The sequence below is a fragment of the Strongylocentrotus purpuratus genome, unplaced genomic scaffold (genome assembly GCF_000002235.5).
Source record: "Strongylocentrotus purpuratus isolate Spur 01 unplaced genomic scaffold, Spur_5.0 spur5_scaffold_8, whole genome shotgun sequence".
Lineage (NCBI taxonomy): Eukaryota > Metazoa > Echinodermata > Echinoidea > Camarodonta > Strongylocentrotidae > Strongylocentrotus > Strongylocentrotus purpuratus.
This window is the reverse complement of record NW_022145614.1, coordinates 32,046,432-32,058,439: the sequence shown is the minus strand read 5'-3', so window position 1 is coordinate 32,058,439 and position 12,008 is coordinate 32,046,432.

Sequence of the window (12,008 nt, the reverse complement as noted above, 5' to 3'; positions counted from 1 at the left end):
CTACTGTTCCGCTCGTTAAAACTGGCGACCAGTAAGGAGGAGGCGAGCCATCAACAATGGAGGCTGTAGTGTCTCTAAATCATACATTCGAAAAGGAAAAAAAATTGCACGTTTCGGCTGACGGCATTTCAACTGCATTATTAGAGATTCGATTTTAATGTTTTTAGAACTATCTTTTGATATTTTGACTAAATAATAACCTACACCATTATTAAGGTGAGATATTACTCTTTACTCTCATATAATTATGTCACATGCCGAGGCACCTTGTCTGTCAGTCTTATAGTTTTTGTATTGTTTTATATCGGAAGGTTTATCAGCACACAGAAAATAATGGCCAAAGTGCGTTTTCAACTTTGAAGGCTTTAACAAATATTTTATGACATTTTAACTAAATATTAACCGACCCCATTTTAAATGTGAGATTAATTAGTATTCTTTGTTCTCATAGGCTATATGTCACATGCCGAAGCAAATATTATTAGGGCTAGCTTTCCATTATCGTATCGAGGGGGGGGGGGTTTTGGGTCAAACACACCCCCCCCCCCCTCCCTTGGCAAAAGGAGGGATTATAATTTTAAAGACACCCATCTGTTTTTCAGGTGTTTACAAATGGGGAAATAGGTGTTTTTTTTTAAAGATGGTACGTTAATTTTACCTTCTTTAAACAAAAAATGAAAATGCGGCCCCGGGCCCCCCCCCCCCGCCCCCCTCTGGAAAAAAATGATAATAAAGCCCATTATTATCAGATCGAAAGAAGTTAGATTATTGTCAGATCATTATCAGTCACGACAGTCAGATCAAAATAAATTTCAAATTATACAGAACAAAATGGTGAGCCTCATCAACAGTCTAGTCCAAGAACTTAATGTTGGCTACAGCGAACTTTCTAAAAGCTGGTTTTCTTGAAATAGCTGCTTCAACTTTAATCGATCAAAACAACTGGTATTGCATCACGTGCATAAAATATATCATACTAGGTTTACCGTCGAATCATTATATTCGATCCAATTTCGATGTTGTTACTGACTTACATGATAATAAGAAATAGCCGCTTCAACTTTAATTTACCAGAACTGAATTGGAAATTCGTTTTTTTATTGCGACGCCATAAAATTCCCTATAATTATAAAGAAAATAGAAAAGTTTGCTCATTTTAAGAGGAATTTAAAGGGACACCTAACACTTGAAGAGTCAGAGAAGAGAAGCGAATGCCATATTATGATTGAAATTGTTATTCTTCTGCCGGTTCATACTTTTTCATTTTGTAATCATGTTTATGTATTATAGAAATTCTTTACATAGGCCTACTCATCATTATTTTCCTTGGCTTCCTCCTCCTCCTCCTCCGGCCTCCTCCTCCTCCTCCTCTATTTCTTCTTCTCCTTTTTCTTTTTCTTCTTGTACTTATTATCATTTCTATCATCAGTTTAATGTGATTGTTATCATTATCATATCATTATTATCTTTAATAAGTTTTTTTCTTTCTTATCTGTCTGTAAATATACTTTTCAACTTATTAATTTTGTACATGTCTGTCGGGAACCCCACTGGAAATAAGTTCTCGAGCTTACGTGGGTTATCCTATGTTCAAGCTGACTTTATTTTGATCTGTTATTCTTGTATATTGTTGGATTAAGCTTTGCGAATAAAAATTCAATCGTTGGCGAGGCTACCGGCCGCCGTCTGCGCCGCTTGCCGGTCTTACTTCAGTAGATCAAGATGGATGCCCATCGACCCAGACCCAGGCCCCCCCCCCCCCCCCCCCCCCCGCGAATTCTCGGCCGGCGCGATTTTCACATTTTCGGTAGCAAAAAAAAAGTAGACCTCACTTCCCAATTTATTTATGTAACAATAGTGTGTTAATGTGCTAAAAATTACGTAGATCTAATTTTTCTTCTCTTTATCCCCGATGTTACACATACATTTTCCGTTTTTCTTTTTGAAGACACCATTAGCGCAAATTCTATTGTTTTCGGGCTAACTTCTCCCGAATCCTTAATCCTAGATCTATATCTGCGGGTGAAGCTTTTCTTCACACACCTAATCGGAGATGAAGGTAGCCCATTTAATGTGTAAAAATTGCCAATTTGATAAGTGTATAAGGATCGCATTGTACACGTACAACCGCTATACTACACACACGCAATATATTCTTTGTGTATTGTATCCATCAGGCATGATCAGTGCAACGATGGCTGGCTACCAATTAAAATAGGCATGGTGGTCGGATATAATGAGAGTAGATGATGGAAGGGGGGGGGGGGGGTTAAGCGCAGTACTTAAGGGCAAATCAAAGAATTATACTACGACCTCACCTCATTTATGTTAGAAATTAAAACGTTATTATCTTCTTTCGAATTGCAATATATCCCCGCACCATAAGCATGTCATGCATAATTATATATATATATATATATATGCCTTTTCTCTGCGAAAGGGGGCATTGACTCTTTAAATACCAAATCACATAAACTATTCACCATTATGTCACCGTCATGTACATATTTTCTATGGATATAATTTTTCACGATCTCAACTTTTCACCACCATGCGTCATGTACATTGTCAATTATGGATAAAGTGGAATATTAACTCTTCACCACCCTACGCTAACTTTTCACCACCCTTCCGTCATGTACATTGTCTATGGATAAGCTGGAATATTAACTCTTCACCACCCTACGCTAACTTTTCACCACCCTACCGTCATGTACATTGTCTATGGATAAATGGTAATATTAACTCTTCACCACCCTACGCTAACTTTTCACCACCCTTCCGTCATGTACATTATCTATGGATAAGCTGGAATATTAACTCTTCACCACCCTACGCTAACTTTTCACCACCCTAGCGTCATGTACATTGTCTATGGATAAATGGTAATATTAACTCTTCACCACCCTACGCTATAACTTTTCACCACCCTAGCGTCATGTGCATTGTCTATGGATAAGCTGGAATATTAACTCTTCACCACCCTACGCTAACTTTTCACCACCCTAGCGCCATGTACATTGTCTATGGATAAGCTGGAATATTAACTCTTCACCACCCTACGCTAACTTTTCACCACCCTACCGTCATGTACATTGTCTATGGATTATTAACTCTTCACCACCCTACGCTAACTTTTCACCACCCTACCTCATGTGCATTGTCTATGGATAAGCTGGAATATTAACTCTTCACCACCCTACGCTAACTTTTCACCACCCTAGCGCCATGTACAGTGTCTATGGATAAGCTGGAATATTAACTCTTCACCACCCTACGCTAACTTTTCACCACCCTAGCGCCATGTACAGTGTCTATGGATAAGCTGGAATATTAACTCTTCACCACCCTACGCTAACTTTTCACCACCCTACGGTCATGTACCTTGTCTATGGATAAACTGGAATATTAACTCTTCACCACCCTACGCTAACTTTTCACCACCCTACCGTCATGTGCATTGTCTATGGATAAATGGTAATATTAACTCTTCACCACCCTACGCTAAATTTTCACCAACCTAGCGTCATGTACAGTGTCTATGGATAAACTGGAATATTAATTCTTCACCACCCTACGCTAACTTTTCACCACCCTAGCGCCATGTACATTGTCTATGGATAAGCTGGAATATTAACTCTTCACCACCCTACGCTAACTTTTCACCACCCTACCGTCATGTTGTCTATGGATTATTAACTCTTCACCACCCTACGCTAACTTTTCACCACCCTACCTCATGTGCATTGTCTATGGATAAGCTGGAATATTAACTCTTCACCACCCTACGCTAACTTTTCACCACCCTAGCGCCATGTACAGTGTCTATGGATAAGCTGGAATATTAACTCTTCACCACCCTACGCTAACTTTTCACCACCCTAGCGCCATGTACAGTGTCTATGGATAAGCTGGAATATTAACTCTTCACCACCCTACGCTAACTTTTCACCACCCTACGGTCATGTACCTTGTCTATGGATAAACTGGAATATTAACTCTTCACCACCCTACGCTAACTTTTCACCACCCTACCGTCATGTGCATTGTCTATGGATAAATGGTAATATTAACTCTTCACCACCCTACGCTAACTTTTCACCACCCTAGCGCCATGTACAGTGTCTATGGATAAACTGGAATATTTCATTTTTCACCACCCTACGCTAACTTTTCACCACCCTACCGTCATGTACATTGTCTATGGATAAGCTGGAATATTAATTCTTCACCACCCTACGCTAACTTTTCACCACCCTACCGTCATGTGTATTGTCTATGGATAAGCTGGAATATTAACTCTTCACCACCCTACGCTAACTTTTCACCACCCTTCCGTTATGTACATTGTCTATGGATAAGCTGGAATATTTACTCTTCACTACCCTACGCTAACTTTTCACCACCCTACGGTCATGTACCTTGTCTATGGATAACCTGGAATATTAATTTTTCACCACCCTACGCTAACTTTTCACCACCCTATAGCGCCATGTGCATTGACTATGGATAAACTGGAATATTAATTTTTCACCATCCAATTACAATACAGTTTATTGAAGTTAAAACGGTATTATGTCCTATGTGCAGGCCAAAAATAATGACGAGGTTAATTTCCAACGTAATTTGTATGATAATAATGATTTAGAACTTCCCTCAAACCAAAAGGTTTGAAAATGTCTTTTTGTGAGAAAATAATGATCATTAGTTGTCGAATTGAATTTAGCGAGCACGCTCGTTTAATTAGTCTGATTTTTACATAATAGACAAATGTACATTTAGTACATGTAGAGAGGCGCGGATCCAGGGGGCGTGCGGGCCTTGCCCCCCCCCCCCGAAAAAAAAGGAGAGAAAGAAAAGGAAAAGAAGGGAAAGGGAAAGAGGAGAAAAAGGGAAAAAAGAGGAAGAAGAAAAGAAAAAATGGAAGAAGGAGATCGGGGGCAAAAGGAATTGCCTCCCAGGCTGCTGCCCCCTCCCCCAATCAAAAAATAAAAGAGAAGGAAGGAAAGGGAAAGAAAAAAGGAAAAATGAGATAAAGGGAAGGAAAAAAGAGGAAGAAGAAAAGAAAAGAAGGGGGATATCAGTTGCAATTTTCCCGATGGGGGGGGGGTGGAGGCAAAAGGCCCTTGCCTCCCCCCCCCCCCCCCCCCTGTCCCCGCGTTAAAAAAAAAAGAGAAGGAAGGAAAAGGAAAGAGGAGAGCTAAAAGGGAACAAAAAAGAGGAAGAAGAAAAGAAAAGGGAGAAAAGAAGGGGAGATCAGTCAACAATGTGTGGAGCGGAGTGGGGCCAAAATGACCTTCCCCCCCCCCCCCCAGGCAAACTTTAAATAGAGAGAAGGGAAGGGAAAGGGAAAGAGGAGAGAAAGGGAAAGAGCAAAAAGAGAATGAAGAAAGGTAAGGGATATCAGTTGTAATTTTCTCGTCAACAAGGTGTAAATCGGGGGGGGGGGGACACTGGCGTACTGATAGGGGAGGGGGGGGGGCTTTGGGGAAATAAAATTCAAACGTGGTTTATTTCTAATTCCATAACGGTGGTTTACAAATAATGCTGAAATGACATAATTTTCCGAGATTTTTCATCACTTTTAAGTAAATTGTACTTTTGTATGCGTTTGTTGGAAAATGACAAATTCCTAAATTTACAGCCAGGCAAGAAAATGCTTCTTGAGATGCCTACATGTCAGGGCCCGCGGAACGGCGGGGATCGGGATCCTCGAGCCTCCCTCCCCCCCCCCCCCCCCCCCCCCCCAACTTTTTTTGAAAAAGTATATTAAAGAGAAATAGAAAGAAAGAGAGCAAGAAAGAAAAATAGTTAACTGCCAGTGACACATTATAATGATGTATCAAAATATGCTCATCTGACCATGATTAAATTAAATGCCTAAAACCACGAGGGCTCAGCCCCCTGGATTCCACCTAGGGCCCTAAGGCGGGCCCTTAGATGCTCATCTGACAGTAATTAAACGCCTAAAACCCCTGAGCTTCCGGGGACTCTGCCCCCTGACCCTAACGAAAAGCCTCAAGGCGGGCCCCTTGATACTCATCTGACCGTAATTGAGTGCCTAAAACCCTTGAGTTTCCGGGGGCTCCGCCCCCTGAACCCCACGACAATTGGTGACCTGCAAATCTCACAATTAGGTATCAAAATAATGCTCATCTGACCGTAATTAAATGCCTAAAACCCCTGAACTTCCGGGGGCAGACAAGGTATCACCATAAGTTCATCTGACTGCAGGCGCGTAGCCAGGGGGGGCGGTGGGGTGGTCCCCCAAAAAACGCGTAGCGAGGGAGCGCGGAAGGGGGGAAACTGAATTCAGACGAAGAATATTTTCGAGAGCGGTACAACGAATCGTCTTCTTTCTCTAAAAATTAAATGAAACGTCGAAGCTTCCGCGCTTCGCACGGGAGGGGGGGAACTGAATTTAGACAAGGATTAAGAGTCGAGAACGGTACAACGAATCGTCTTCTTTCTCTAATGATTTAATAAAACGTAAAAGCTTTCGCGCTTCGCGCTGGAGGAAGAAAATAAATTCAGACGAGGATTATCTTCGAGAGCGGTACAACGAATCGTCTTCTTTCTCTAATAATTTAATGAAACGTCGAAGCTTCCGCGCTTCGCGTGGAAGGAGGGGGAGGAGACTGATTTTAGACAAGGATTAAGAGTCGAGAACGGTACAACGAATCGTCTTCTTTCTCTAATGATTTAATGAAACGTAAAATCTTCCGCGCTTCGCACGGGGGGGGGGGGGGGACTGAAGTTAGACCAGGATTAACAGTCAGAACGATACAACGAATCGTCTTCTTTCTCTAATGATTTAATGAAACGTAAAAGCTTCGCGCGGGAGGGGGGGGGAACTGAATTTAGACGAAGATTAAGAGTCGATAACGGTACAACGAATCGTCTTCTTTCTCTAATAATTTTTTGAAATGTCAAGCTTCCGCGTTTCGCGGAGGAGGGAGGGGAAACTCGCCCGACCCTGCACCCACCCCCCCCCCCCGCATTACGTCACTGCTGGTCACGATAACGTACCAATATTTGGCTCGCATGATTTCAAATTTGCCCCCCCCCCCTAAGAAATCCTGGATCCGTGCCTGCATGTAATGCTCATGTACCCCTTACAGCTCTATTTATTACCAAAGCAAGTCAATCATTCATTCAATAGCGTCTGACGGTCAAGTCTTAAAAGTAAACAGGTTTCCTTGCATAATTTGAATTCTATAGGACACTGCTAACAGATAGGACATACGTGACATATTCACAATTCCTGAAAAGTTCTTCAGACTTTCATGTTGGCTGAAAAAGAGATCATGGGGTTCAAATAAAACCTTTAAGAGATTTATTATTTCCGATCGGTGGGTTTATGTATAAGCAATAATGCTTCACGAGGATGAACTGAAATAAACAGATGCGATCCCCTTCTGTCGCCTATATAAATTTTTAAAAAATATATAGGGCTTGATATGTAGACCGGTGAGATACTTTAACAATGAAACAGTCCTCTTCATTTAACAGACTATCAAACAAATTATAAAACTTGCACTCTCCAAAATATTATCGTCAAGAATTTAAAATTCTATTGTACTAGCCTGTATATCTTTTTCTAATACAACTGTAGAGAAAACATATATTGTAACATTCTGTAATAATTGTGGAATATATTTTACAAATGAACCTCAATATACCTGGCAAATGCGCAATTACACCTTGTTCCCGAAATATTTTGCGGTACCGCAAGACCTTATGCAGGTACATGCAACTGGGAAACTGTTGATTCGTCGGAAGTTTGCAACTTGAATGGATCTTATTTCAGTCGTTATGAATTCAAGAGAATCGGAAATGAACGGCGAAATTGTTGTGCTGTTTATGTAGGACCTCCACACAATTCCACATTGATTCCAAAGGGATGACAACATAATGAAGCACGAAGGCAAAGCTGGTCTCGTAAATGTTTTTAATAATATGTGGTTTTCATTGTGACTTGGTTGCCATGTCTAATGTTTTAAATATGTGCACAGCTGCATTTGAGATGTAAAATGACTGTACAACATTGAATTTATCTCCCATATAATTATACTAGAGAGAATGTGAATAACAACGAATTTGTTAACAAAACGCATTTTGCCCCCCCCCCCCCACAAAAACGCCCCCCCCCCCTCCAAAAAAAAAAAAAACAACAAAACAGTAAAGGAGTAAACATGGTTTGTATTTTTAAGCCAAAAGAACATAACAATATAAAATCCTGAATTAAATCACATATACAATTCCATTCAAAGAAAAGAAACGTTCACAGGAATTAAATTTCATAAACATTGCGCATGCCACCTATACGGTATTTATCAATGGAGGTCTTTATAATAGCGCATATCATGGACATATTGTGCGAAAATGGGAAAGCGTGTCTGTTTTTTTGTTATAGGGTGAGAAGACATGAGCCCCCGAACGCTGGCGTACTTATGGGGGGGGGTGTATTTCTTATTCGATACCAGTAATTTACAAATGTTGTTGTTATGACATGATTTTCCGGTATTTTTTCTCCATTTTTTTTTGTGTAAGTCTTACCTTTTTATGCGTTTGTTGGACGATAAGAAATTCCCAAATTACAGTCGAGCGAAAAATACGCTTATTTAGAAGCCTTTATGTCATGGTCTGCAAAGTGGCTGGGCTCGAGCCTCCCCCCCCCCCCCCCCCCACCTCACTTTTTGAAAAGTATGTTAAAGAGAAAAAGAAAGAAAGACGGAGAGAAGAAATAAGTGACCTGCCAATGTCACAAATAAGGTATAAAAAATGCTCATCTGACCGTAATTAAATGCCTTAAACCCCAGAGCTTAAGGGGGCTCCGCCCCGAACCCCACCAAGGTCTTAAGGCGGCCCCCTTGATGCTCATCTGACCGTAGTTAAATATTAATACCTCTGGGCTTCTGGGGCTCCCCCCCCCCCCCCCTGGAACACGTCAATGGCCCTAAGGCGGGCCCTGGATGCTCATCTGACCGTAATTAAATACCTAAGCCCCTGAGCTTCCGCGGGCTCTGCCCCCTGGAGCCCACCAGGGGCCCTAAGGCGGGCCCGTGGATGCTCATCTGATCGTAATTAAATACCTAAAACACCTTAGCTTCCGGGGGCTCTGCCCCCTGGACCCACTATAGGGCGGGCCCCTGGATGCTCATCTGACCGTTGTTAAATATTAAAACCTCTGGGCTTCTGGGGGCTCCCCCCCCCCTGGAACACGTCAATGGCCCTAAGGCGGGCCCTGGATGCTCATCTGACCGTAATTAAATACCTAAGCCCCTGAGCTTCCGCGGGCTCTGCCCCCTGGAGCCCACCAGGGGCCCTAAGGCGGGCCCGTGGATGCTCATCTGATCGTAATTAAATACCTAAAACACCTGAGCTTCCGGGGGCTCTGCCCCCTGGACCCACTATAGGGCGGGCCCCTGGATGCTCATCTGACCGTTGTTAAATATTAAAACCTCTGGGCTTCTGGGGGCTCCCCCCCCCCCCTGGAACACGTCAATGGCCCTAAGGCGGGCCCTGGATGCTCATCTGACCGTAATTAAATACCTAAGCCCCTGAGCTTCCGCGGGCTCTGCCCCCTGGACCCCACCAAGGGCCCTAAGGCGGCCCGTGGATGCTCATCTGATCGTAATTAAATACCTAAAACACCTGAGCTTCCGGGGGCTCTGCCCCCTGGACCCACTATAGGGCGGGCCCCTGGATGCTCATCTGACCGTTGTTAAATATTAAAACCTCTGGGCTTCTGGGGGCTCCCCCCCCCCCCCTGGAACACGTCAATGGCCCTAAGGCGGGCCCTGGATGCTCATCTGACCGTAATTAAATACCTAAGCCCCTGAGCTTCCGCGGGCTCTGCCCCCTGGAGCCCACCAGGGGCCCTAAGGCGGGCCCGTGGATGCTCATCTGATCGTAATTAAATACCTAAAACACCTGAGCTTCCGGGGGCTCTGCCCCCTGACCCACTATAGGGCGGGCCCCTGGATGCTCATCTGACCGTTGTTAAATATTAAAACCTCTGGGCTTCTGGGGGCTCCCCCCCCCCCCCCTGGAACACGTCAATGGCCCTAAGGCGGGCCCTGGATGCTCATCTGACCGTAATTAAATACCTAAGCCCCTGAGCTTCCGCGGGCTCTGCCCCCTGGACCCCACCAAGGGCCCTAAGGCGGGCCCGTGGATGCTCATCTGATCGTAATTAAATACCTAAAACACCTGAGCTTCCGGGGGCTCTGCCCCCTGGACCCACTATAGGGCGGGCCCCTGGATGCTCATCTGACCGTTGTTAAATATTAAAACCTCTGGGCTTCTGGGGGCTCCCCCCCCCCCCTGGAACACGTCAATGGCCCTAAGGCGGGCCCTGGATGCTCATCTGACCGTAATTAAATACCTAAGCCCCTGAGCTTCCGCGGGCTCTGCCCCCTGGAGCCCACCAGGGGCCCTAAGGCGGGCCCGTGGATGCTCATCTGATCGTAATTAAATACCTAAAACACCTGAGCTTCCGGGGGCTCTGCCCCCTGGACCCACTATAGGGCGGGCCCCTGGATGCTCATCTGACCGTTGTTAAATATTAAAACCTCTGGGCTTCTGGGGGCTCCCCCCCCCCCCTGGAACACGTCAATGGCCCTAAGGCGGGCCCTGGATGCTCATCTGACCGTAATTAAATACCTAAGCCCCTGAGCTTCCGCGGGCTCTGCCCCCTGGACCCCACCAAGGGCCCTAAGGCGGGCCCGTGGATGCTCATCTGATCGTAATTAAATACCTAAAACCCCTGAGCTTCCGGGGGCTCTGCCCCCTGGACCCACTATAGGGCGGGCCCCTGGATGCTCATCTGACTGTAGTTAAATATTAAAACCTCTGGGCTTCTGGGGCTCCCCACCTGGAACACGTCAATGGCCTTAAAGAGGGCCCCTGGATGCTCATCTAACCGTAATTTAATACCTAAAACCCCTGAGCTTCCGGGCTCAGCCCCTTGACCCCCCTACCGAGACTCATGCCCTGGACCCTACGCCAATTTACGCTCTACCTGATCGTTAATACTCCACTTTGAAAACGTTCCGCGGGAGATGCATGTAACATGTAAGACTGGTGGTGATGCAGATTTTTTCGTCTCCCCCCCCCCCCCCCTTGCGAACGTTTTTTCTCATTACGTCACTGCCCCTGGAAGGTGAGCCCCCTGGAATGTTTGCCACCCCAACCCCCCCCCCCCCCCCCCTCCATCCCAAACTGTTTCCGGCGCGCCTGATCTATACAGTACTAGTAATGATTCTTTATTCTAATGTTGCCATGTATTACCGTAGAGGCTATGTCTACGAGAACGAAGAAGAGAAAATAGAATTGAAAGGAAAAAAAAGTCATATATGCATTGGCATTTCCTGTAATTTCTCAATAAATATTTATTAGTTTTCGAAATATTCTGGTGTCCGCAGTCTTAATATTGTTTTTCAAACTTCAGATGTGTATCATTGTGAGAATTTCATGAGAGCTTAGTTGTCCCCGTCTTATAGAGTTACGATTGATCCAAATCAATCGTAAGTCCTCCAATCAATCGCAAGTTTGTAGTCTCCACTCACTGGGGAAAAGGGGCGGCCCGAGCGACTTCAAAAGTGAAGGGGGCGGGGCACCAAGAAAAAAGGACACTTTCTGAAGAAAAAAAGGCACCTAGGCTACAAAGGGAAATCTCAAAGAGAAAATAGACACTGTTTAGACTTCGGTATATACCCCTACATTGTGTTTACATTATCAGGGATGATTTCAATATTTGTTTCACTTTATACACCATACAAGATATTGCATAATGCATCATGCTTTGCAGTTGGGTGTGATGGTCTGAACATTTATTTGCGAGCGAGGAAAAGTGTTAAGATTTGTGAGGTCGCAGTGCGAAAAATTACATCTTATAAAGAGGAAAAAAAACCAATCCTGATAGGGTTATAAGTACATTTTCATAACGGAAGACTGAAAAGACCTTAGATAAAATAACATAAGTATATTTTGATTTGATTATA